Source organism: Lonchura striata, chromosome 1A, assembly GCF_050655825.1.
Source record: "Lonchura striata isolate lonStrDom1 chromosome 1A, ASM5065582v1, whole genome shotgun sequence".
Taxonomy (NCBI): Eukaryota; Metazoa; Chordata; class Aves; order Passeriformes; family Estrildidae; genus Lonchura; species Lonchura striata.
The window spans coordinates 4,854,914-4,879,951 of record NC_140741.1 but is presented as its reverse complement, the minus strand read 5'-3'; the positions used below and the strand labels follow the sequence as shown (position 1 = coordinate 4,879,951).

At 40.7% G+C, this 25,038-nt stretch overlaps 1 protein-coding gene and 1 long non-coding RNA gene across 4 annotated transcripts in view; one reads left to right on the top strand and one right to left on the bottom strand.

The window, feature by feature from the left end:
* LOC110475723 (uncharacterized) overlaps nt 1-25,038 on the top strand; it is a 100,706-nt gene that overhangs the window by 24,586 nt on the left and 51,082 nt on the right. The gene's annotated exons all lie outside the window — the stretch shown is intronic.
* NTF3 (neurotrophin 3) overlaps nt 1-25,038 on the bottom strand; it is a 49,899-nt gene that overhangs the window by 10,549 nt on the left and 14,312 nt on the right. The gene's annotated exons all lie outside the window — the stretch shown is intronic.

Below are 25,038 nucleotides of genomic sequence, written 5' to 3'. Positions count from 1 at the left end.
ATGATTGTGGTGGTTTATTACTCTGGGTATATACCCTGACATCCTCTGCTTTCCCTCTCAAAGAACTGGCTGATTTTCCCCTACTGAGAGAGCAAAGGCTGGAAGAAATGGGATTGTTCAGCCTGGAAAAGAACACATTTTGGGGTGACCTCATTGTGGACTTCCAGTGCCTGTAGAGAACATACAGAAAAGATGGAGAGAGACTCTTGACAAGTGCCCAGGGTGACAGGACAAGGGGGAATGGCTTCACACTGACAGAGAGCAGGGTTAGGTTGGATATTGGGAAGAAATTGTTCCTGTGAGGGTGGGGATGACCTGGCACAGGTTTCTCAGAGAAGCTGTGGCTGCCCCATCCATGGCAGTGTTCCAGGCCAGGTTGAACAGGGCTTGGAGCAACCTGGAATAGTGGAAGGTGTCCCTGCCCATGGCAGGGGGTGGAACAAAGTGACCTTTAAGGTCTCTACCAGGCTAGGCCATTCTGTGATTCTCACATCACTGATATTGGAGCAATCCCTAAGTGTTTCACTTGGTTATTACTGACAAAGTAGGAGTACTGCCATTGTTCCCTTTTTCAAAGAGCAGAAACTAGAATACACGGAAATCAGCTGATATTTGCAAGGTCAGACAGGTTGGGGTTTTTGTGTTGCACTGGCTGGATCAGGGAAAGCCACCTGTAATGTTGTTTCAAAGTTTATCTATCAATGAAATCATGAATTACAGGGAAATAATACTGTCGTAGAGATAAACCTGTAGTGGGGTAAATAATTTCCACAAAAGCTGAAGTATCTCTTCATATTATTCACTCTGTAACTCTGAAACCTGTCCAAAGTACAAAGAAATCTAAAGGTCATGTCCATAGCTGAATAAATAGCTTGACTTGACAGGACCTGTGCTTAATTTGAAGATTTAAGAAGATTTGCCCAGATCTTTGCACTTGCATATTTTTTTCCTCAGAAGTAATTTGCAAACAGAAGAATAGGAAACTCGAGAAGTAAAATATTGTGTATAGTTTAAGCTGATTAACTGTGTGTTAGTTAATCTTTTCATTACTGTTTGTTAATAGCAGTAGGGCTAAGCAGCAAACAAATTAAATTTGCAGCTGAATTTGGAGGGGATGCAAACAGCAATGAGCAAAGAGAAATACAATCTGCTGGGGAGATGGAGAAATAAAACATTGGCAGAAATTACAAAATGAAACCTGAAGTAGAAATTAAAAGCTCATGTGCTGGGGAAATATTAATGTTGAGGAGTGATATACAGAGGCAAAAAGAAACTTAGAAAGAAGCAATACCTTATCAGACCCAGGAATATTCTAAAACTTTGAAAAAGCACAGTATTTAATAAATGCAAATGCCAGGGCATTTTGTTGCAGAGCTGGAAGGGAATTTCTGCTTCTTGTGTCACAGCAGTAAAATTGGGAAAGATGCTTGAAAGATGGAAAGTATTGTCATACAAAAAGACAATCAGGAAGGGGAAGCAAAAATTACTGAAAAGGTTGTAAAACAGACCTTTGAGGAAACTGCCTGGAAGGTGCAAGCATTTGCCTTGAGTGTCAGAAAGAGCATGACACAAAACCCAGGGCAAAGATCTGGAAAGTGTAAGCACTGGGGAAAGGGAACTTTTGCTGTAGGGTGGGGCAAAGGAGTGCAATCAGGAAAACTGGGATTAAGCTGAGGAAAGGGAAGTTAGGCCCATCATCAAAAGCAGTTTTCAAGCTCTGCAAGATGTTTGTAACAAACCCAAAGCCACACCAAAGAGGCCTGGGTTTCGTGTTTCTTCACAGCACTGCAACTCCATTTAAATCTTTTCTTGAAACAGTTTGAAGATCCATTAACCTTTCAAGTCAACCTGGACCTACTTTGGCTCAACCAGGGCTGATTAATTGTTTTGTATTAAAGCCAGGCAATAGTTGCAATTCCTCTTATTTTTGTCAAAGAGATGCTTTGAAGGCTTAAGTTGTCCATAATTAAAGCTGAGAGAAGCCTTCTAGATGAAGCTCCTTTCACCTCCCCACAGTTCTGGGGGCTTCAAGCCTGCTCTTGTAAGAGATTGTCCTGATTGTTCTATTTAAAAATGCGAGAGGTGGATTTTTTTAAACTTGGTAGCAGGAGGAGAAAGGGAAGAACCTCTCAAATTATCTGGATTTTGTCCCTCTCCTGCTAGGCTATGAAAGAGCAGCCTCTTGGAGACCCTGTGATGCTGGATGATCTGACATGTTTTTACATTTACATTGCCACAGGACAACTCATTTTTTTTAGGGACCCCCCCAAAAAAAAAAAAAGAATCAACCAAACAAACAAAAAACCCCAAACAAACAAAAAAACCAAACCAAAACCAAAACAAACAAACAAACAAAAAAACAGCAAAAAAAATATATCTCTATTTGTTTGCTTTTCTGCTATTAGGAAACTTGAAGGGAAAACTGTTTTCAGCTTTGACTTTCAATATATCATTATTTTGCAGGATTTTACATTGAAAGCAAAAGAGTTTCTGGGTTTTTTTGTTTCAGAAGCTGGAAACAACTTCTGTTGTTTTTAACATCTTCTGATTTCCTTTTTCTTTTGTGAAGTAAGAAAAACAGTGAAATCAAGCAAACAAACAGAATAAAGTGAGGGCTGAAAATTCAGAAGTGTAGTCTTATTATGAAAATCTTGGATTCCTAAGCCTGATTCATGAGTACAGACAGGACTTGCATCCACAAGGAAAAATAAATAGAGGGGATTGAGAATGCTAGTTAGAAATGAAGTGAGCTTTTGTTTGGGTAGAATTAATATAGATCCTGAAATTAACCTGAGATACTTCTGTCATTAAAATTTAAAAAAATGGCATTTATTTGTTTTTCTGAGAGCTCTTCTATGACCCTTGAACACAGATGTTTGCACTGAGTGTATGGAATCACTGAATCACAAAATCATTAAGGTTGGAAAAGATCTTTAAGAGCATCATGTCCAACTGGTGACTGCCAACAAGAGAGCACTAAGTGTCACATCCAGTTATTCCTTGGACACCTCCAGGAATGGGGACTCCAAACCTCCCTGGGAATCCCTTTCCATCGTTTAGCTGGTTAAGAAGGGACAACATTGCTGCTCTGGAGTTTGTCCCAAGCACTGATCCTTGCTGGGGAAGAGCTGCTCCATTTCCCCCAGAATTGCACCTGTGTTTGCTTTTCCAAAGGCTGTGACTCTGCCTTTCCCTGAATCCATGCACAAATATATCCCTGGCCACTCTGTGAATCAAAGGCTGCTCTCTGAATTGCCTTTCCCTATTCCTCAAAGGTTCACAACCCCCCAGATATAAAAAGTCTTGTTAGCTTGCAGGTGCAGTGTGTCTGATGCAGCGTTCTTAAGAAAAGGATCCCAGACCTGATCCAATTATTTTAAATCCACCACAGGAACTCAGTGAAATCAGCATTAATTGGACAAAGCTTTTGTACAATAAGAAAGGCAGGGGATGACAATGTAACTGAATACAGCTGATGTTTGAGTTTTATTTTAACATACATCATGCAACTGAATTGTTTCCATCAGAATTGTGATTTGAAATTAGCATCTTTTCCATGCCCTTTGCACAGGTGTGGTAGCTCACTCACAACCAGCTTAAAACAAAGTTTTTAAATTCATTCTCAGAGAAAAAGGAGTCTTGTATTTCTGATGAAGCAGAAGTGTTATGGTGGGGGGAAAGGTTATAAGTTTGTTTCTTTGCAAATATCTCAGACTTTAAAAAGAGCTTTGTACAGAAAGAGCTTGTTTGTTCTGGCCAGTTAAATAAGATGGTTGGTAGGAGACATCACCTGTACCAACAACTTCTCTCAGTGAAATCATGAGGGCTCTCCTAGAGCTGCTCCCAGATGCAGAGTGAAGCCCTTGAGCCCCTCTTATGGAGAAGAGCTTGCAAATGCAATGTGTGCCCATGCCAGACTTGTGTTTTATTCCCTTTGCATCTGAATCTTTCAAAAAGCCATTGCCCATTTGGAGCAAAAAAGTCATCCTGCTAATTTGCCTTATTTTATAGCAAATAGTTTACACATAGCCCTGTCCTGAGGGTAAGGACTGTTCTGGCAAATCCAGCTCCTCTGCATTTTTTTCCTGGTAGAAATCTGGTCGAAAAGAAACTTTGCTTGGGAGTCCCCCTGTTCATCAATGTGCATGTGGATAAAATTTCCTGTATGCAATTCTTGAGATGTGGAAGTGTTCCAGTTTCAACTCTCAGTTCACACTTTGTCATGAGTTTGACTATATTTGGGGATTAATGCTCAAGGGTGACAGGAGTATTCTGGTCCTGGTCTAGCAGAATATCTGATTTTTAAGTTTGTGAGTTGCCCCGCTGCAGTGCAGACTGCTCACACATTCAGCTCATGGTTGAATGCTCTGCTGATTTCCATCCAAAATGTCCAATAATTTGCAAATCAGGATCTCTAGAAGCCTTTCCAAAGTCAAAGCATGATTTCTGTATTCTCCCACTGTAGTAATGCAAGCTCTGCACCTCTGCCAGGTCCAAAACTCGTCTGAAAATGACTTTGGTTTTTGGAAACCATGGAGGTTTTTGTTATCTTTCACTCCAGATGCCATTTTGCTGTTGATACACAATGCATTCCCTGCTCCCCCTTGCCAAAAATCCTTGAAAGTGGAATTTTTAGAGCTGGAGTACTTTAACACATGTTGTCTCTCACCCAGCATATTATCTCCAGATATTTGACAGAAAAGCAAAGTCTTAAACTGGGCATGTGAAGGAGGCAAATGAGATGTACCACAGCTGGTCTTACCTCTCCTTACACAGTCAGTAACTTGTATGGCTTTTTAGAAAATCCCTTCTTACTGAAGAAATTCTGGTTGTGTAAAAAATTATAGAAGGGCAGGATTGAAGTCATTCTCAGGGTATAAGAACCAGGAATGGAAAGAATAATTTTTTTAGCAGACTTCTGGTCACCTCTTTTCGGATGCACAGTTTATACATTTCACAAAAGGATCCTAATCCCATTCTAACCACCCCAAAATTCACAGAATCACAGAGTCATGGAGTGGTTTGGGTTGGAAGGGACCTCAGGGATCATCTAGTTCCAAATCCCCTGCTAACAGAAGGTAAGAGAGGGCTGCTGTTGTTTTCCAGTTTGGGAAATGAAACCCAGGTAGGTTGTATGACTTTTCCTAAGTTATGCAAGCTAAAGCTCACATGGGAAGAAAATGGGAGAGTGACCCTTCAGACCTTCCTCTCATGAGGTCTGGGCTGGTTAGGTTAGTTCTACACACTAGATTAGCCTCTTCCTTCAGCTTCTTCCCCACACTCTGCTGGCCTTAACCAGAGCTGGCCAAAATCAGAAGTCATTCCATGGCATATTTCTTCTACTGAAGTGGTAGTAAAGGGAAACAGCCCCTACTCAAGTGAAGTCAGAAGCAACAGGGAAGCAAGCAGAGGGAAGGAAAAGGATGTGGAAAGCATTGCCATGGCTGGCTCATGCACAACATCTCAGGTGCCTTGAGGAATTAAGAATAACTTTGAATGAGCTTAAAAAAAGGATCAAGCCAATGTAAATCAGCTGTAACAGTTCAGTAGTTTTCCCCAGGAACCGACAAAACAATCAAGGGAAGAATTTTTAATTCTGCACATAGGAAAAGCCTGGTCCTAGACTTCAATTTGCACAGTAGAAATCCCTGATTAAAAAGGAGCCAAACACTGTTGTGCTTCAGGAAGTGGGAGAATTAGGGATGCTTACTTTGGACGATGGTGTAACTTTACAGCCTATACGAGGGGAGATGCACAGCTGCATCTCCCCAGGAGCGGGGAGCTGAATCTATTGTGAGTCAGTCACAGTTCCTCCCTATCTTCCCTCCACCACCACTTGCACTCCCTTTGCTCTGCTACAAAAGTCAATTACTTCATCCTCATTTTTTTTTCTTTCCTTTCCTTTCCTTTATTTTTTTTGGTTTTTTTTCATGGAGCAGTTTACTCTCCCATGCTCCCAGCCAGCTCTTTTGGCGAGCGAGGAAGCGGAGTGGGGTGAAGCTTGGGCTCTCTGCACTTCTGTCATCTCAGCATCCCCTCTCCACCCACTTCCTCTCAGCAGGGAGTATTGGGTGAGCAATACCCAATACTCCCTGCTCCTCTGGCTGCAGGAAGAACTGTTCTGAGCAAGCTGAGCTTGAAAAGCCATGGGAGCAAAGCTGGGGAAGAAGGGGGGACAATCCTCCCTCCCTTTTATGTTCCTGACTAGATACCAGCTCTGGCAAAATGTGGTGAGAAGCAAGAGCATCCTGTGCAAATTCTGAGGTAAAGGCCTGTGTTCAAATGAGATGGGATATTACAAATGCTGGGAAACTGGGGAGATTATTCCCTGAGTCCTCTGAAGGACCTTCCTAACCTGCTTGCAGTCTGTTACCAGAAAATATGGAAAGGAGCCCACTGCAAAAACAAAACAAAGCAATCACATCCTCAGGAACTTCAGGGAAGCAAACATATGGGGGAACTTTTTTACAAAAGGTGAGAGGTCAGTCAATATCTTGGGATAACTGCATGTAAAGGGGATAAAAAGTTCTCAGGCCTTTTTGACAGTGAGAACACAAAGAGCTTTGCTGAGCTGCATGCAGGAATAATGGGCTTTTTCAATGGAAAGCAGCTTTTTCTATGGCTGGAGCTGATGGGAAACCTACACATATTCAGAAGATATCTCCTGTGCCTTCCTAGGAAAAGACAAAAGCACACAGAAGCCACTTTTCTGTCATGTGCTCCCATCACCTCACCCTAAACCAACATCTCTGGGCTGAGAACACCTCAAGCCTCAGAGATGTCATCCTTGACAGTGTCATGAAGGTCTCTTTCTTGTCTGCATTTATATGAAGGCACAGTTTGGGATGTCAAGCCTACGGCAGGGCTTTGCTTGAGATCTAGGTGAGTGGAAAGCAGAAGAGAACCTGGCAGGTCAAGCCTGGGGGTTTCAGACTGTCTGGACCATTGAACTCAAGGGCATGGGCAGAAGTTTGGTTTATGAGCAAAATATTTTGCTGGAGTTATCCAGCAAAGATAAGACACATATTTTTAGACTGCTAGAAATTAGGGAAAATTGAAAAGGATATTTACTCTCATTTTAAATTATTAAATGGTATTATGCTTGGAGACAGTTGTGAATATGCAACTCTTAAAAATTAAAGCTTGAGGCCAAACTCTGCTTTTGGTCACGCAGAAAGCAGGCGACTGCAGACTGAGTTGCATAAAACTGAGGTCATAATCTGGCATAAAGTCTGAGCTGGCTTGGTTTTCTCTTCAGCTAGTGTCAGTACTGGTAAGCTGTTATGAGGAAACCCAATAGGGAATGGGTCAGGTGTTAATGCTCACAATCAGCATGATTCCTAATAAACTGGAGGAATTTAAGAAACAATGCTGTGTCTTCTGCTTAAAAATTGCTTGCATAGACTTAAAATACTTTTTAGACTTAAAATAACTCTGCAGACTTGTGTAGTGCTGCTTCAGATTTACCTGGATGAAGAAAGTGTGACTGTTTTTGGAAGGGAAGGTCTTTCAGTGGCAGGTCTCTAACAATATTGAAAAATGGAATATACAAATATCTGAACAACAAGCTGATAAAACAAAATAAACTTCTTGTCTTCTTTTCTGTGCTCTATCACCAAGTTGAAACTAAGATCAGCACTTCACTAAATTATTTCCTTTTCCTTAAATTTGGGAATAATACTGAGTTTAGACTGAAGTTGTTGTGCTGGTCTACAGCTGTGTGGAAGAAAAAAACAGCATTACTGCAAGAAAGGAGACTTTTTCATCTACATTCTAACAGAAGAAATGCCTTTAGTGCAGGTATCACTCCACAAAAATGTATTGTAACTTCATTGCCTTCCTCCTAACCTGCAATTTTTGTCAGTGAAAATGAGAGTTTTATACACAGTGTAAAGGCAATGAACGATCTCTCAATTTTCTTTAATTTGTTTCTAACTGAAGAGAAATGTTCAGACTACAGTAAGGTCTCAGGTTCAAGATTTGAAATTGAAGTTCTGGATTGGTGTTCAATATTTTCCTTCAGGAGATAGAATCTGAAATACCTAGCAGGGAGCCTGAGGAACAACTTGTTCAAGGACTGTTTTGTACTGAAGTCCTCACTTACAAAACTCCTTGTGAAAGCAGAACAGAATACAAAAAAAGAAGGTTTTTAAGCCATTGCTATTGAACCCAAAGAACATCGCCCTTAAAATGTTAGTAGCTTTTGTCCTTCGTGTTCTGGGAAGGCAAAATTACAGCCCAATGAAAATGGAATAAACCAAAACCCACCTTAGGAAGGTGGAAAGAAGAATAAATAATGCTTATCCTTTGGAGCACAGGCAGTGTTTGACTCCCCTAAACAAATACACAAATAAATAGGAATTGTATTCCTTTTGAAGCTTCCATGGCAGTAAATTTCCTTATGGAGTGCCCTGTCATTTTCTTTCCTGAAAACATTCATGCTCCTTGCTTGAGCTGTAACGTGTTCCATATGTCACATTGCCTTTGTATGAAACAGTTCAGACTCAGCTCTCCTTTCATCCCCCTGACCTAATTTTAAGGTCTTACTGCTGTGGAGGACTAATCTGGATTGGTTTGATCAGACCCTTCTATTTTATAAATACCATTTAACACACCACAACTTTTTTCCCCCCTTTTCCATAACAATAAGCCCAACCAAATTGTTCTTTGTTAAGTGTTGCTCTTATAAACTCCCTTAAATTCAACATCTAATTGAACAGTGCTCTCTGTCTCAGTTCATTATTGTACTGTTTGCTTTCATTTAAGTGAATTTTTAAAGTAATGCAAAACAGAAGCTTAATTATCCTCTTGTTTTCCTGGTATTCTCTGGAGTAAATGCCAAGGAGGATTTGTTTTTGCTAATTTTTTCTTTCTTTGCATACAACATAAATTTTTTCCTGCACAAACACTTCTTTTGATCTTATTTCTTGGAATAAATTTCATTTAGTATATCCACAAAGATTTTTTATGCCTTCCCATCATTCTTCTGTGTATGAAATGTATATGCTTAAATATGGTCCAGATTGTTCAGTTCACTAATTACAAAATTCTCACTCTTAGTGTTCCCTGTGCCTCACCTCTTTCTCTAACACTGGTTTAGACTGGGAGAAACTCCACTGCAGCTGATAAAGTGAAACTTGTGCAAACTAAGCACAAGTGACAAAAGAAGGGCCACCTCTCTTTCTGATTCTGTTCTATCAATATTCACATTCTTCAAATATTCCAAACCATAACCCTGACACAATGTCTTTTCAGTGGGTTAATCTGCTTGCTATCAGTTCTGTTTGTTCTCCTGGTGGGAAAAAAAAAAAAATCAAACCATTTTAAAAAGGATTACCAGCTCAACCATGAAATTTTAACTGAGTCTGTATCAAAGAGGTACTGGTGTAAAGCAGAATCAATCAGGGACTACAATATTAGGGAAAAATTCTCCACAAAAAGGGTTGCAAAGCATTGGAACAGATTAGCCAGGGAAGTAATAGAGTCACCATCCCCAGATTTGTCCAAAATACATGTGGATATGGCACTTGAGGACACAATTCAGTGGTGGCCATGGAGGTGCTGGGTTACCAAATGGATTTGGTGATCTCAGAGGCCTTTTCCTACATTATCAATTCTGTGATTCTGTGATTCCATGCTTCCCCTTGCCTCTGACACAGCCACATGGGCAGCACTCTCTGAATCTGTCAGTCAGGGATGGATCTTCTCTCTCAGTGTCTCTGATTGTGGAAAGCAGCTCCCTCCACCTGTACCTGATTGTGCCTCTGCCTGTTTCCAGGTGGATTCAACCTGCTGTAGGCCCAGGTGTTTTTCATTTTGTTTTTAAAATCAAAATCTCTGTCAGACAGAGGTTACCTGTACACCATGGACACAGATGTGCTGCTGCAAAGTCCTTGTGTTGTACAGCTTATGCTTGGGAAAGGGCATAGCTCTGGTGGTGGTAAAATCCCTTTTTTTTTTTTGGTCATGTCCTGTCATCCCATTAGAACTTTTTAGGCAGAGGCAACTGCCTGAATTGTGGCTCTAGACAAGCCCTTTTGCTCTCCTTAGCATCTAGAAACTTGTGATTTTGTATTTTTAGAGTATTTACTGTCATGATATTCCCACCAGGCTGAATGTTGCTCCAGTGATTCCTGCTTTGTAAGTGAAAATCCTTCTGCCAAAGAGAGGAGCTGACCTGCCTGAGGCACACAGGAGACCTGTGGTGTGACAGGGCTGGAAGAAGCCAATGCAGGCAGGGGCCAGAGCAGCACACTTCATTGTGCAGCACCAAAAATGAATTTTGGTTTGTGCTGTGGTCAGGTTCTTTGGTTTCCTAAAAAATCAAACTGCAGCTGAAACTTCCACAGCAGTTTGGATGTTCTTAAATTTTTATGCCTGATACCAATGGCTCTGAGATTCTCTCCCTTGGCTGGACTTCCCTCATCCTTTCTCTCTGGCCATCTGATGAAAGTTAAACACCTTGAGATCTTCTCTCAACAGTGGCCAAGTTAAAAGTTAGTTAGGAGGGACTTAGAGAAAGACACAGGGGCAGTATCACCACATCAGACTCATGCATTACAGAAATTCCTGGGAATTGGGCGAGATGGGCTATGGACACGTGGAGAAACACTCCTGGATTTTGCCCCATTATCTTTGTTGGAGCCTTTTGGTCTGTGCAGCCCACAACAGCCTTTTCATTCCCTCATTCCCTCTGCCACAGCCCCAGTTTACCCTGGTGTCTCCTCCACCAAGAGCAGCTATACAAAAAAATTTCCTTCCTCTCTGCCATCTCTGCACAACAGCTGAGAGAAGAAAGAAGAGCTGAAAACCAGAGTCCTCCCCTTCACATTTAGTACCTGTTCAGCAGGTAGTTTCTTACTCCTGAACACTTTAGCTCAGGTGGGCAAAGGAGGACAGACTTTGAATGCAGAACATTGAGCCAAACTATCAGAGAGAGCAATTGAAGTTTACATCTCTACTACAGATTTTTCACTTAGAGCCCTGCAAAGTTGAGGTGGTGCTATTTGAAATGTACAGAAGAAATTTGTGTTACTTGTACTAGAATTTTTTGAAAAATTCTGTAAGTTTGTCTCAGGTACCAAGAATCTAACTGGGGTTTGAACCACTACTTAAAATTGAGAAGAGGCACTCAGAAGCCAAGGGAGTCTCAAAGGGATTAAAAGTCATGAATCTGGCAAGAAGAAACATGAGCCAATGTCAAAAAGTTTACAAGTTGACCATCTGAAAATACTTTGGGTTCAGTTCAACAGATCAAAACAGCTTATTTGATTTGAACATTAAAACAAATAAACAAACAAAAATATGTTTAGAAGCACAAATTGTTTAATTGTTTGAAGTGAACAGGCCTCCCTTCCACATGATTTAAATTTAATTGCTTTGATTTTTCTGATTCAAAACCTTTTCAGGAATTTGAGAAGACTGGGATATACAGTGTGTTTATTACAAAGAGAGAATTTCATATGATTTCTCTAGGAAGTTTATGACTTGAAGGATAATATCATTACAGTGGAATTGTAAGATCTAACAATATTATCTACAGGATCTGAGGAACAAGCATTTAAAGGCCTTGAAAGTCCATTTTCTCTGATGATCCAGGACTCTGAATTTTTTCTAGAAAGCCACATCTTCTGTAGTTCAGCAGCACTGAGTCATCCCACTGGTTTGTATCATTGTAAGGCTCTGGCCCTAACCTGAAAGCACTCCAATGCTTTGTGAAATTATCTCATTCAGTCAAAAAACAACCAACCTTGATTTTCAGCATGTGTCATTCAGGAGCTGAGTTTTGGTTTGATGCCAGTACACTTTTTCACCAGTTCTGAAACTGGCAACTTTATTTCTTAATGAGAAATTAAAAAAGAAAAAACAAACTCTCTCTTCTCCTCCCTCCTACCCATCTTTGCTCTTCTCCCAGCTGTCATCGCTATTTACAGTTTGAGTAAGTGAAAATATATATTTACAAGTACAGCTTACTGCTGTGTTTGCTGGTATAGACTGCCTGAGGGCATTTCTGGGAATTGAGCTCCCATGTCCCTCCTCTCCCCAGCTCTGTCTCCTGAAGCTGGGTGTTCAGTCTTTTCTCTTGGATTGTGATATTTTTGGGAGGAAGGCTGATGCCTTCCTTCGTGCTTCATCCCACGTGCGGCACTGTGGGATGTCGAGCACTGAGTGATGCTCCATCTCTCCCCGGCAGGAAAACCAGTCCTCATGCCCTTATCCAGCACCTCCTGGGTAAGAGAACCTGCAGAGAACCTGCAGGCTGGATGGACTGAGGCCACAGAGCAGGAGAAGTGTCATGTGCCATGTGTGAAAGCAGACTTGGGAGAAGGTTTTGTTCTTAGCCCTTCTCCCAGCTGGACACGTGCCCATCGGACAATCCCACAGCATCCTGCTTGCCTGCCAGCCCCAGATGCCAGAAGCACGTCCCCATCTCCCCTCCCCTTACACAAGGAATTCTGCATTCCTACAATGCAGACAAGTTGCATCTCACAGAGTCTGGGGGCAGTGAGGCCAGATCCTGACTGAGGCCTCCAGATGTTATTGCAATAGTTATTGTAAATGCAGGTGAACCCAATGGGAAGAAATGACCATGTCTGACTCAATTCAGAAGGCTGAATTATTTCTTTATTATAATTATGCTTAAATACATTAATATGCTATATAAAAGGAGGATACTAAAACTACATCCTACTTTCTCTGACTCTAACACAACTCGTGACCGTCTCTGAGAGCCCAGCCCCAGGTGGGTTGGATTGGCCATCAGGCTCAAACAATCCTCACCTGAATCCAATCAAGCACTCACCCCAGGGAAACAATTCTCCAAACACATTCCACATGGGAAAAACCAGGAGCAGAAATAGAAATTGTTTTCTCTTTCATTTCTCTCTGTGCACCTCTATGAAAAATCCTGAGAGGGGGAGAAATGTGCTTGCCACAATAGTTATTAAAAATATACCATAACTAAGTGAATGAGGTACAATTCATTTAAAATTGTGCTTTTCAAATGGGTTTATAAAAATGTTGCCAGTACCCATGCTCTTATCATAACTAGTCTTCAGCATCATGTGGATTGTGTTTGTGGCATTCCAAGTGCTCAGGACTTCAAGCCCTGCTGAGACCAAGGAAAAGCTGATGGCTCTTGGAAATTTTGCAGGATACTTCCTCAGAGGTGAGCTGATCAGAAAGGAGTGTCCAGTGGTTAAGTCACTGACCTGTGTTCAGTGGCTCACTCCCCTGGGATCTGCCTTTATAAGTTTGGGAAAGACATTAAGGACTTGTTTATGCTGCTAAAATTAACTTTTTTTTTTTTTTTTTTTGTCCTACAGCATTACTGATGGACATGTAGTTGCTACATGTTGCACCAGTAAAGACAAAATATGTTCATTTTAGTGTGAGGTGTGTTTGCTGAAGTCAATTCAGTAGCATGGATGAAAGATTTGTTTATTTTGTAACTAGAATGCATTTCGTGGTTCGGAGGTAAAAGAAGAATGCAGCTTTTTAAAGCTACTTTTCTACCTGTGTAATGGGAATGAAAGTAATTAATCCCAATGATATTATTGAGATACTGTAATTACTGAAGAAACTGAGAGGTTATATTTGTAGTGGGAGCTGCTGTGGGACATGAAGATAGCTCTATATCCGAGGTTCCCTAGATATATTCAAGTATGGGCAAAAATATATTTAGATATTTGTCTCGACTGCACATTTCATTCATCTGTATCACAGCAACTAAAAATAAAAACTAGAGAAAACTAGGTTTTGCTGGCCATTATTTCCCTAGCTGCAGAATATCTGTATGCAGGAATCAGTGGTCTGTGGGTAGCATGAACAGTGCTTGAGAAAGGTGTGTACCCACTCAGCCCTCACCTCCAGGAGAATAATAACAGTGGGTTTTGGTGATGTTTTAGTAGATAATAGGATCACAGAACCAGAGAACTTCCTAGGTTGGAAGTTAACTCAAAGATCATCTCATTCCAACCCCCTGCCATGGGCAGGGACGTCTTCCACCATCCCAGGTTTCCTAGAGCCTCATCTAACCTGGCTTTCACATATTTTGGCTTGTCTATGAAAACCATAATACTGATTTTGCTAACGAAATTTATCCAGACACTAATTTTTTATTCCAACTCCTTATTTGTTTTTACATAAGGCCACGCAGAAGCAATTTCAGTAAAATAAAAACAAAACAGTGACCCTCTTAACACCCTGGGAGTGTTTACATGGCCATGTGTAACCATAGAAACCTTGTGTGCTGACTCCCTTTGTTATCAGTGTGAAAACATTTGTGGTGATCACAGTAATGCAGTTTTCTTGTGGATGTGCCCCTCCTACATGTAAAACCTCACAGTGATGGCTCAGATGAGATCTAAGTTCAAGAAAGTACATAAATATGTTCAGTTCCTTTCAGTGAGTTGTCCCCTCCAGAAAAAAAAAAAAAAAAAGGGAGAAACCAGTATGATGGGAATGATTTCTGAACTCTGATAGAAGTGCTCACCCCCTCAGTTGACAAAGATGTTTTTCTGCCTTTGCAGTTTTCAGGATGAATAACCAAAGAAATTTGTAACACTCTGGGAAGTGACAGTTACTTTACAGCCCTCATCCTTTGATGGCTTTAGAAAATCATTCAACATTTTTAGACAGAACAGGTATTTGAGGAGAATTAATGGGATGAGTGCATCCACCAGCTGGAAAAGTCCTGCTCCTACGTAGTTTGTCAAAGACGCAGCTTCCCTGGAATGTGGGATTGATAAAGAAGAGAATCTTTTATTTTTTTTTTATTCCCTACAGAGATAAATTGGAAAACTAAGGGGTTTAGCATATGCAGTCTATGTAGAATTACCTTTTGCTGATAATTTTGTTCTGCAAAAAAATACGTCCCTTGGTTAATCACTGCAATGTTTCAGCAAGTCCTCTCCTCCCATTTTCACAGTAACTCACACAGGAAAGCATGAAAATTGTATCTAGTTCCTAAAGTTTTTCAGTGAAAATAAAGACTTATCACACTAAAAATGAACATACAGAAGTAAATTACAAGTATGAATAGTGTTAAGTAGTCATAGTTTCACTGATCCCAAAAGCAGACTGTCCTTGTTCTCCTGTCACACAGGTTACATGAAATAATCAGAGCCTGTGATCCTGTGTTTTTCTCATTCTTTTATGACTTTTCTATTCATCATTGATTTGTAATATAGCAGCCAGAAACATGAACCATCAAATGAATACTACTCAAACAAAAATAATTCCAATTAATGAGTCTCCATGCACTTTCTCAATATGATTTTAGCTATTTTCATGCTTCTAAGCCAGCAGCTGTCTATCCTGCATGAAGCACATTTCAGGACCAGTCCAGCTCCACAAGAAGTTAGTGGGAGTCTGTCTGTCTGTTTCCTTTTGGAGAGCTGGAATTGGACTGATAAAGCTGTGAGAAACACTGAGGAAGCCTTTGGGAATGCTTACTCAGAGTTACTTAATGAGTCAGGATGAAAATACACAATCCCTCTGGCATTCCCTAATCCTTCATGTTTTCAGTAATACCAAATGTTAAGATACTGGAGACTGGAATTTATCCCCCAAACCCACCAAACCCACAATGAGACCAAGCAGGAGGGGCTCTCATCTCTTCACATCATTCATCTCAATGCTGTGTCAAGGACACCTAAATTCTTGGAGGTGAGGAGTGAGATTATTTGTGCCTCCTCCACCTTTTGCTCCCCAGAACTCCCAGGCGAGGCATCCAAGGTGGCACAGATCACCAGTTTATGAACCTGAACTGTCCACTGTGAATGGTCTTCTGCATCCTCAGGCTAAACTCTAATTTCTGGTACTTTCAAATATGCAACCTCAATTCATTCCTGCTTCTCAAGTCTGGGAACGTGTAAGAATCCAAAATCTTGACAGTTTATAGATATATGAACACACTTTCAACATATTTTCCTTTCCTCTTTAAATCACCTCTTTTTTTTTCCTCCAGGGTTAATGTACTTGGATCGTAATTTTTAATTTTTTTTTTTTAAAGACCAGAATTCTCCCAGGAAAATGGCAACTTTATGACTGCCTGTCACTCCTATTGGAACTTGACTGTCGGCTGCAGTGTCTGACTGGTGACTGACCCACCTGGCACCCTTAAATTGTGCAGCAGGGACTTCTGAAATTACAGCTCAGGGTCCCATTTGCTTGACAGACCTTGGTTGTGACTGAGCCATCACAGCGTGGCATGGCAAGTAAAATGCTACTTTATATTTGAACCATCTGGAAGCAAGGACTCAAACAGACATGAATTAAAGTTTTCTTTAAAAGGAAACACGTGAGTTGCTCCACACAGTTGATCTTTGAAAATACTACCCTGAGTAGGAAATCACAACCACTATGCTTTGCAAAGCTCAAAGAAAGTAAGGAGAGCTAAGAAAAAATGAAGTTAATTGAGGATGAGTAATGAAGGAGCCCAATAAAAAATTGATGTAATTCTGCCTTTATTGTTAAATATGAGTATTATACATAGGTAATTCTAATTATCTATGTATAATACTTATATTTAACAATAAAGGGCATTCATCCAAGTGCAAGCAGTCATAAAAACTAGTAACATTTTCATTAAAACCAGACTAAGCTTGTCTTCATATCAAGCCCATTACACTGCATAAGTGTAATTTAATTAATTTCAGCAACTTTATACCTCCTAATATTTTCTTTGGTCTGGAACTGTTTAATGAGCCAGTATCATTGCAACTGTTTCTTGTTTTTATAAACACAAAGGCAAATCCCTACAGCAGAAACTCTTCCTTAGAAGCAATTTTCCAGTTTTAACTTTTACCTGAAGACTCAGTTTTCCAGGATTTATTCTGTGTGGAGGGGTGAGTGGGATCCTTTTTGTTGTTGTTGTTATACAGTGCATGGAAGAAGAGACATGGAGCTTCAAACTTATGCTACACTCAGGAAGAAGAGAGGTGGAACAGATTTAATTGCCTGGATCCTATGTTTTCAAAAGGTCCCTTGTATTTCTAAAGATTTGCATTATCAACAATGATTATCAATCTTTTGTTTCCTGCTAGAAGTGATTGCAGGAGGCTGGGTGAAATATGCCAAGGATCCTGTTCCCACATCCCAGCTCTGGGATCAAATGGATATTTCACCTTCTAAAGAGATGCCACCTTGCAGTTGGAAGCTGAACTGTCTGGGAAGACCACAGGTCATGGTGTGGTCTGTCGAAGTTTCTCTCTACATTGGCAAATCTTCAGGTTTCCCATCCACTTTTGGGAAATTATTACTGTTTTTTTTTCACATTGCCTTCATTTGACTCCAGTTGGCACACCAATAAATTAGAGGCATCCCATTTCGCCTCAAAAACCCTAATAGCCATAAGGATTGTATTTAATGGAGTGACTCCCACCTCAGCAGAACAAGACTGCTTTGACTACATTACCATGATAAACAACAAGTAAGTTGGCATTTGCCAACCATAACCACAGATGTCTTCTTTGAAGTGTGGGAGAAACAGCCCTAATGTCAAATACCACACTGTGGGAACACTTGGCATGCAAGACCAGCACAAGGAAATGAAGCACTTGGCCATGCTCCTGAAAGATACTGTGATGGAAGAGACATAAATATATAATTAGGAGAATCCATCCATACATCAACAAGCTCTGCATTAATCAGCAGAGATAAATCTGCTGATTAGTGCGTAAGACATACATCAACAAGCTCTGCATCTGCTTTGCTGTAAAGGTGTTGGGGAAATCACAAGCACTTCTCATTGTTCTCCAGCTCTTCAGCTGTGGAGGTATCTGAGACAAACACATCCCTGACTCTGATTTTAAGAAGGCTGCTGAGAGGGCCTGCTTTGACTTTGATGTCTTCATGTACAATAAGCAGAGCTGCCCCAGCAATGCCTTTGAGCAAAGAACCACCTTTAAATCACAGTCCAGTAGTAGTGCTCATATTTGGCTTGTGCACGCCTTGCTCAGTTCCAGTACAGTAAGTTCAATAGGCCTGGAGCTGAACTGCAGCACAGCCATTAATCAAAAACCCTATAAAATTGAGTTCCAGGAATTTATAAAAGCATAATACAAATATGAGCTGTGGGATTTTTTCTGTAAACACTCCATCTCAGCGATGCTTCTTGTCTCCCCAAGCACTAGCCAGCATAGCTTGTTCTTGATTCCTATCTGCCTCAGCATTTTACCTTGCTCTGAGCCTGCCTGCCAGTTCACAGGCCTTGGAAAGGGGAGAGAGCAAGAAAATTGTCAGCATCTCAAAAGTCTACCTATTGTTTTTTGACATTACCTATTTTTTTGACATGAACCCCTAGGTCTGTGATCAACTGCTTGCCTAATTTCTGGAGTAAGATGGACAGGACCTGATCCCTCTGACTGACATGCCAGCAGCATGTCCATGAAACATCAAAAGTTCAATATAATCCTAAAATCCACCAAAATTCTTGGGATTCTCTTCACTAACTTTGTGTGGATTGATCTACAGGGTTCTAGTGACTCTGCTTCCAGAGGGGTCAGAAAAGAAATAGTACTTTTTGCTTTCTCTGAAGGCAGGTTCTCTCTGTTTGTGCTTTCCTTTTGTATGAAAATTCTCCACTCCTCTCCTTCAGTCTTACCATGTGTTAAATCCCAGTTTGAGCTGTCACAGATGAAAGTCTCACACTGGAAAGTTTTTCCATTGGTTCCACCTCCTTCTGAGACCACTTGACCTTCTGAAATGCTGCTGGGTGATTATTTTGGAGAGGGCTGGACATGGAGATCACTTTCTTTGCCTTCCAGGAGTGACCTGCAAAGGACTTTCCTAGTGGATTAATTTGTTTTCATGTGCTCTGCAATGCTCTGTCGTGCCTTATCCAGACTGTGATGGCATAAGCACATGTTGGTCTCTGACTCAAAAGGTCTTGTCAAGTGGAGAGAGGAGTTTTCTTGTATGTCTTTGGTGTTGTTTTTTTTTTTTTTTTTTAGTTTGCTTTTAGTTTGGCACATAAGCACACCTCAGTAATTTATAAAGCACAGAAGATATTCATTGTAGCCCAAGTAAATGGAGCCAATGTTTAATTTTTCATTTTTAAGTGCTGATGCAGAGCACAATACTGCACATGCAGCTTACAAGGCTCCCACCACTAGCATTTGGACTCCATTTTAAGCCTATAAATCAAATGCTAAGTATAGTGCTTGTTTGGGTCTGTTAAATATTTCCTTCTCGTTTGTTCTTATCAACATCCACTAATGATATATACATATGTCATGCAAGACAGTAAATATGCAGACATTTCAAGGAAAGGTTCAGTGCCATATCTCTGCTGATTAATGCATAAATGTTTGAAACTAGCTTAAAAGCTGGGGTAGTGATAACCTTTAGCAGAGCCCAGAGGAAAGAACACAGCAGATAAATGTGCTTCTATGAAAAGCAGCAAAACTCATGTGACACCCAGCCTCCATTTCAGGGACTCCAGACAATTATGTTCCCTAGTCCTGTTCACTCCCAGGTGTATTTCACTCAGTCTGAGAGGCAGGAAATTGCATTTTCATCTTTATTCTTCCGCCAGCTGTAAGCTAAACCCATACTTGAAGGTTGTAGCAACAAATGCATTAAGTACAGGAATCTCCTGCCAGTTTGCTCATCAGTCATTTGAACTCTATCCTTCTATTTCTCATGGCTGTACCAGATGGAGGAGGAACCTTGCAGTTGTGAGAAGCAGCAGGTGAGGCTTTGCACAGTGCTGTTGGTTCCAGCACTGCAAAAAATGTTAAAATGGAGATAGGACCTCAAGTGCTTCAACCCGAGGATGGAGCTGAATGGTGCAATTGAAAGTAAGAGATCCTAAGGTTCAAGAAGCCATCAATGACCTGTTCAGCAAACATGTCTTAATTTTCCAGTAAAATCCTGTAACTAATATAGCCTTGCTACAGAATGAGACCTGCACTTGTCCCTCGCTTTCTAACTGATGGTTTCATGAGGAGAAAATTAAGATATGAGCCAAAACCCCATGAGCTTGAGTGGCCAGAACAGATTTTTGTCCCTCTTAGCATGACAGTGCAGCAAGATAAGAACTGCTTGGCTGAAGGGCCAGGCAGGCAAGAGGGTGTCCTTCTAACAGCAACAGGTTGCTTAGAAAACATGCAGTTTCCATCACTGGAGGCTGCTGAGAACAGGATAAACAGACATTTATTTACAGGGAAGAGTTTGTGAATAAGAAAATGGCGATCTCTTTGTTTTCATTTATGATTCCATGTGATTTTTTTGACTGAATCTTTTACTCTATGAGAATCCCAGTGCTGCTGCAGGAGGAGAGGGAGACGTGCTTCATGTGCAAAAATGTACTTGCAAATTTATGGTCAAGCTTGCACAGAAACACTGTGATACGTTATTTCAAGTTTTACATGAATGCCTATTTCTGGATTCATTGTCCTTGCAAACTCACTGGACAGCAAAATATAACAGATCTTTAAAAATCCCCAAAAGCTCCCACCAAAACAACTGGCTTAAGTTTTTCCTAAGCTTTTTTTCTTCCTGTGCTTATTTATGGCTCATTGTGCAAGAAAAACCCCGAATATGACACTGATTCTGTACCCCTGCTGTGTATGGGCAGAAATCTAGGTTTGCCTGCCTGTCAGGGAATGCATTTAGCCCTGAGCCTGTCTGTCGTACTAAAATAGTTATTGAGATCTGGTAAACAAAATATGCAATGATGGTTTCCGAGCTTCCATGAATAATTCTGAGCAACAGCGTATAATTAAGACTATCATAAATATCCTCTGTTTACATAACACCTCAGTGGAGCTGCTGAATTCTCTGTGGCCTCTATACATACAGTGCCATGAAATGCAAACATTGCCTCTGCCTAAACACTCCTTAACAAACACACTGTGAAAGCTGCCTGTGGAGGGAGATACCAGCCAGGAATATCCGAGCCTGGGTTTATAAGGGAAGAGCACAGAACCTTCTATGTCTGCATGGGATATGTTGGTGTAAGAACAGCAAAAAATCTGGTAAGAATCTCAGCAATACTTCAAAATTCTTAGGAAAATGGAGTTGTCTTGGAAAAGTAAAACTGGGGAGAGAATTGAGCACATTTTAAGAGCACTCACAGGTAAAAACACTAACTGTAAGCTCCCCCTCTTTGCAGAGAGCCAGCTAAGCACTCTCATAGAAGTCTAGCACATAGCAGGTGTTGAAAATGGAAATGCAATTTCCCAGCTAGGCAGACATCCAATATTTATGAGCCAAGTCTGTGGAAATAGCAAACTGCCAATAGGGACAGAATAATTTAGCGGAAAATCAAGCAAGTTTTCCACTTCAAGAGAATTTGTCATTCACCTTGTGTCCGATCCTACTCCTGCCACTGTCTGAATGCATTGTCTGGTGCTGAAGCAATCCTACAAGACACTAAAACAAAGGGATGAACATCCACGTGGCTAGAGCTGATCACAGCTATTGTATTTGGCAGAGCCAAGTGATGTATGGCTGAGAAAAAGAAAAAAAAGCCTACACACACCTGACAGGGAAACAAACCTGCTGACTTGCAGCAGCACCTCTCACATTTCCTAGGCAAGGTTTTAAACCCAGATTAAATGTTGCATTCACATTTTGACAATGTCATAGTTTTGTCAGACATGCTTAGAAGCTTCTGCCATGTTTGGGTGGAAATCTTTCATAAGCCACAGAAGATGCTCTGAGATCTCTGGAGCAGGGAAATGTAACCCTTGCACTTTTGGACTGAGGTCAGAACCAGAACTGAACTAGAACCAGAACCAGAAATAGAATGGCTCTGGAGGAGCAGGTCTTGGACACACCTCCTGCTCAATCCAAATTCGAGGTACTTGGATTTTCCCTGTAGTTAGGAAGAATTGATAATTGCCAGACAGAGGGATCTGCGCCTGTCAACACTCCTGACTCAAAAGTCAACTCCCAAATTTGCTCGAGAATTTCCTGTCTCCTTCTGATAAGGCTCCTGTCTCCTTTTGGCAGACTCTCTACACTGAACTGCCAAGCTATGCATAACAAGCCATGTTTCATGGGTATTTGCACAAATTTGGAAACTGCTGGCACCACCACACATGGCCCAGATATCACTGGATCAATGCAGAACATTAAGTTGTGGGGAACTGAATGAATATGTCAAAAATATTAAAATATTCAGTGAATTCCCTTTTCCCCTTCTGTCTGAAGCTCACTCTGTTACAAGACTGGGGAGGAGGCTGGGCTAAGGCTGAGCTCTTGGAAAAACAGGCCCTAAGAGGAAGAAGAGCTCAAAGCTGGGTGTCTGTAAGGGTGAAATTCAGCTTTGAAAACTAGTTTTATGTGAATTATGACAGCCCTGCCACCACCCCAGCGTGTTTGTTATTCAGGCAGACATGCCAAATAACCCCCACGAAGTGACTGCTTTTTTTGAGCTGGAACTTACTCCTGGGCAGTTTATTGTAAGCACTTGGGCAGAGTCACAGCAAGACACTTTGGAGCCTGTTTTGGCAACCCTTTATGCTCCTTTCCCTCTTCCTTGAGCTCCTACCAGCTGCTGCCAGCAAAGATTCCTGCATCTTCAAAGATCTGCAGGGTCCCCTCTTAGAAAAGGGGAGAAGTTTTGCCCTATGCCTCTTTTGGTGCTTGGTCCTGGTCACCTTATTCCTTTTTTGGCTGGATATTCCAAAATGTCAGGCTGTACTGCTAAATGGGTAGAATGGGTTTGTCACATCCTCTCCAAAACCTTCCATTTCCAAGAAGTCCCCATACAGACACTTATTTTTACAAATTTACAATAACCCCCCTCAGATTGAAGTCCAAAATTCCCCTAAAAGTTCATGAGCTTGAAGGAGTGATTATGGAAATCAAACCAAAAAGGAGGACTGACCACTGGCAAAATTATTTTCTTTCTTTTTTTTTTTTTTCTGTTGATGAAAAATTGTTTCTGTTCTCTCAAACTATGCTTAATATTTTTTTTAAAGCAGATGCATCACCTATAGGCTAAAACTACAAAGGGCAACATAAAAGGGATTTTTATGTGCAAATAGAAAGGTGGTTTATATCAATGTATCCACAAAATTTATATTGTGGTGCTTTGGAGACAGAGGCCAAAACAGCTTTGCACCTGACCCATGAAAAATGAAGTTTATTTCAATTGAAATCCCTCAGAAATATTCTATTCATCTGAAGAAATCAGCTTATACCCCAAGAGCTGAGTGTATAATTGAAAAAATATAAAGAAATCTACTTGCTCCCCAAAATAAAAGAAACAGTGAATGAATGAGTGAGTGAATAAACTGAATGGATGTCAGAGGGATGTGCTGGGGTTTAGCAATGTGTCACTAATAAGAACCACTGGAGGAGTATTTAAATGTGCAGTACCTGGGTTCTAGCAATGCATTACTAATTACAGCTCAAGGAATTTTCCTTAAAGCATTCATTCAAACTGGTTTGGGTGTGAATCCATTGTGACATGGGCAGACCACTGCCTGACAAATTCCCACCCCGAGGTATTTGCAGAGCAAGGGTTCCAAATCAAAGAACACATATGCTGGTGAGTTGATCCTAGTACAGCCTGGTAATTCAAACACACTTGGTCAAGCTGGTCCAATTATTTTTAAAGAATCTAAAGGGATTTTTCTGTGGTGAGCACTAGCTGTCCATCACCTGGTATCTTCTGTGCATGACTGGAAGATTCTCACTTGAGAAAAAGGCAGGAGGTTTTTTTATGGGGAGGGGGGGAAATGTCAAAAATACCCATGCCCAATGAGAAGGGCTGCATTTTTCAGATGCACACCCTTCTACAACCAGGTGAGGAAAGGAATTTACTCACTTAAAAGCTCCATGCAAGTGCAAGTTGCAGCTTGTTGTGGGTGAAAGAGCCTGAAAGCTTTGGTCCCACTCTTCTCCAATAGCATGATTTTAATTCTGAGGGACTGCTGATCCTTCTGAAACAGCTGGACTGATCAGCAACTCAGATAATTCCATTTATTTTCCACTATCAGGCCTTCACTATGAACCTTTGAGTGTGCTGGGTTTACAGAGGCACTGAGTAGAAGGACTGTACAAACTGGGCTGTCAGCACTGAAGATCACAGGTTCACACTGTGAACAAGCTCTTCCCTCACTGCAACATGCAATAAATAAAATTAAACTGGACAAGGGATTGATCTTCATTCTGAAGTAGAAAGGAAATTTGTCTTTTAATTATTTCAGGGCAAGTAACCATCAGGAGGGTTGGGACAAGATGATCTTTAAGGCCCCTTCCTTTTAACTTGCTTTTAATTCATATTTTAGGCTGTAGATTAAAGTTTGGTATTTCTTCATTGTTGCAGGGTTTTTTTAATAATTATTTTTTACATGAAGAAAGACCTTTTTTTCCAAGGAAATTAGATATGGTCAAGAGCAAAAGAAGCAAGGCTGAAGAAATGTTGGCACAATTTTGATTGCAAAGAAGGAATTCTGAGGTGAAGAAACAACCATTGTACTAAATGTGTACAAACATCTAGGAGGGAACATATCAAGGATGAAAGGCACTAAAAGTCTTTTATTAAATGGGAAGGCAAGCAAACAAATCTGTTAAATCATCATCCGATAAAGTAGATGGAGATGCTGTGCAGAAGTCTGATAAAACAATTCTTTTTCTGTGCCTCTAAAGAATTTTGAAAAAAAAAATCCAACCTTGATTTTAACCATTAAAGATGGTTTCAATTTCAGTCTTTTTGAAAGAGGAATGCAGGGATGGTTTTCCCCTTAATTACTTTTTTTTTTGTCTTAGTTCTGTCTAACCCTCTCCAAAACACAGTGCATTGTAGAAGGAGAAAAATGAGAAAAAGATCATATGTAAAGCATGAAGAGAAGAAAGATGATGATGAAAAAATACACATGCCAAAGGTCCTAAAAGAGCCCAAGCTTTCCTGATGTCAAACATAAGGGATTTGAACAAGAATTTAACTTCTCACAAAAATAAGGAATTCATTTAAAAATGACATAAGCAGCAATAATTTTGTCTTTTTTGTTTTGGGGGCTTGGGCAGAGGTCATAGATTTATTTCATTGTCATGGTATGAGGACAAGAAGAGAAA